This window comes from Nycticebus coucang, chromosome Y (genome assembly GCF_027406575.1).
Source record: "Nycticebus coucang isolate mNycCou1 chromosome Y, mNycCou1.pri, whole genome shotgun sequence".
Classification (NCBI taxonomy): Eukaryota; Metazoa; Chordata; class Mammalia; order Primates; family Lorisidae; genus Nycticebus; species Nycticebus coucang.
Window position 1 is genome coordinate 2,991,970 of NC_069805.1, and position 3,175 is coordinate 2,995,144.

The following is a 3,175-nucleotide window of genomic DNA, read 5'->3' on the forward strand; positions in this document are numbered from 1 at the left end:
ATGGTAATCACCTTCCATGGCCTATCGCCATTTTGGAGTTTCTGTAAAAGTTTGTTGCCTGGGGCGGCACCTGTGGCTCAGTGAGTAGGGCGCCGGCCCCATACGCCGAGGGTGGCGGGTTCAAACTCAGCTCCGGCCAAACTGCAACAAAAAAATAGCTGGGCGTTGTGGCAGGCGCCTGTAGTCCCAGCTGCTCGGGAGGCTGAGGCAAGAGAATGCGTAAGCCCAAGAGTTAGAGGTTGCTGTGAGCCATGTGACGCCACGGCACTCTACCGGGGGCGGTACAGTGAGACTCTCTCTACAAAAAAAAAAAAAGTTTGTCACCTAAGAATTGTGCAACCTCGGCTGTTCTCCTCCAGACAGCACTTGCGACCGACCCTCCCACTCAGTGCAGGTGTCCACGCTTCCTAAGTCCCTCCACTCTGCTCCCAGGTTCCCCCGCAAACTGGCGACTGCAATCAGCCATAAGGGGAGTGGTGCTGAGTTCGCGCGGTATCTCCAGTAGCTGGTTCCTGGGGCTTCAGCAGCCAAAGCCAGCCCGCGGCTTCAGTTGCTCCGCAGCCCCAGAAGCCAAAGCCGGGTCCTAGGCTTCAAGCCGTTCCAGTGGTTGGAGCGCTCGGGGGATTTATTCTGAGTTTTATGGTTCAGAGTTTTGGATGGGCGTCTGCCAGTTCGCTGTGTAGCCTGAACCGCCAGCCCCCTCCAACACCTGGGGGAAAGGTGCCCGCCCTTTTGGGTAGTTCAAAATGTCTGTTTGTTTCCCAGGCAGGATCCCTTCCCTTCAATTGTCCAACAGTTTGCCCAGCTCCCTGTGGTTTCGAGTGGCTCTCCTTTCGGATGCCTCCCTCAGTTCAGGATTAATTACTTGTCAATTGGATTTTGTCAGCATTTACAAGCTGCTGACCTCCGTGAGGGAGGGGCCTGCTGGCCGGCCCAGCTGAGCAGGGATGAATCTCTACAACATAGTCTGTGATTTTTAAATTACCCGTCATATATAGCCATCCGCCAGTTTGCTGGGCGTCTCCAGCTGTCTGTCCACTCCAATAATCCACACATAGGGAAGGTCCAGACTGCCTTTCCTCTCACCTGGTGGCTTGAGAGAGGTGGGCTACACATCCGTCCTGTCCGCCATAATGAAGTATATTTATATTTAAAAAGAACTCTAGTCAGAATAAGAACATTTCAGAAGAAAATCTACAACAGAAAATAAAGACCTGTATTTTATATTTATATTTTATATTTTATAAGACCTGTATAAAATAAATACAGGTCTTTATTTTATAATATATATAATTACATGATTAAAATTAATTTACCACAATATACAGAGTTTTAACAATTATGTTCAACAAGTACTTCAAATACAGAAAATTGTATTTGGCAAAATTATATGATTCAACTTTTGAACCTAGATCAAATTTCATGACTCTAGCTCACTAGCTCAGGCTGAACATTCACCCTCTGAAGCACTTCTTCAGGCATGCAAAAAACAGGACTAACAGGCTTAATCTGTTCTTCTCCTAAAAGTGACAATCCAGCAATTCCAAATAATGTCTGAAAAGGATCCACCATATCTCCTGGCATGTCTGCAAATCCCCCTGTTTCTTCATCTTGACATGCTAAGATAAAACTACAAAGTTTCTCTCTATGAATCCAATGAAGCCTTCCAATTATCTTTAGAGATGCCAACACCCACCATGAATAGCATACATCTGGTAACTTCTCTGGCCTTCCATTGAGTCCACCTGAGGGTAACTGTCATTCACAAAGCCACCAAACAAGTAAATCAGAATTTACTTGATGCAACTGACTAGTAATAGCCAGGAATCCTGTGCAACAATAGATCTGCCCAGAATGGGATTCGGAACCTGGTCTGCAACCAAATCCACCATCAAAGTTCATAGAGGATAAAACAAATTAAATTGTCTTTTCCACATTAATAGCATCAAGCTTCCCCCAAAAGAGCCAAAGTAGGCACTGCACAGAAAGAGAATCTTGTATCAATTTCTCCCCATATGTCTCCAGCAAAAGAACCATCTTCTTTCTGTAGACTTTGAACATATTCCACAACTTTGTTTACATCAATAACATTAACACTATCATACAGAGTAAGCATCTGGCCAGCACTCAGAGTGTATAAAAGATGAGGATCGTGTCCAATACTAGCACTTATTCCACCACACTCATGTTGGCATGACTTAATAAATGTCAGAATTTCTTCTCTGTTCATGCAATGAAGCTATCCCATTTGATCCATTACTGTCAGACTCCAATAGATGCCACTCATTCTCAAATACTCAGACATGCAGTATTCATAATCATCTTTCTTAGAGCCATAGGAAGCGATACAATCTGCGTGTTTCTCCAATAACAGAGTGTCAGGTGCATCTGATTTGATAATAACATCCTTTTGTGGAGTGCCCATGTCTATGAACCAAAAGCTCTTCAAATTCTTTTTATTTATTTATTTATTTTTCCTTAAATCATAGCTGTGTACATTAATGTGATCATGAGGCACCATACAGGTACATTCCCAGGTATTTATAATTAATTAATTAATTAATTTTCTTCTTTTCTTTTTTTCAAGATACTGTGAAGGGTACCTATCATACCTTTGATTTGATTCTCACCTTTACTGTTATTATTGGAGTATATGAAAGCTACTGATTTGTGAACAGCAATTTTGCATTGTATGATATTACTGTATTTCTTGGTCTTTTAGCCATTAATTGTTTTGTGATAAACATACTTCAAGTGTCTTTTTGATTGACTGACTTATTTGGATAAATAGACAGTACTGAAATTTCAGAATAAAATTGTAGGTCTACTAATAATTCTTTGCATAATCTCCATATTGTTTTTATATTGCTTATATTTTGACCAAGAATGATACACATTTTTTGTTTTAGCTCATTTGTACCAATATTTTTTTTGACATTTTGACAATGGCTATTCTTTTCTAAATGTTTTTTTTTTTTTAATTACTATAAGGGTACTAATTTTTAGGTTATATTGTTCTCATTTCCAAAGTAAAGTTCAAGTTGTAGTTGAGCTCTGAACCCAGGGGACATGCTGAACACCCTCACATTGTATACATTAGGTGAGATCCTGCGAATTGCCCTCCCTCCTTCCTCCATTTGCCCTCCACCTTCACTCACACCTCTCCCTTCTATTC

General features: G+C 41.5%; 1 pseudogene; it reads right to left on the bottom strand.

Annotated features, from left to right (window-relative positions):
- Window positions 1–1,402: 1,402 nt before the first annotated feature.
- On the bottom strand, window positions 1,403–2,425 carry LOC128579132 (geranylgeranyl transferase type-2 subunit beta-like; annotated as a pseudogene).
- Between the last annotated feature and the right edge of the window lie 750 nt (window positions 2,426–3,175).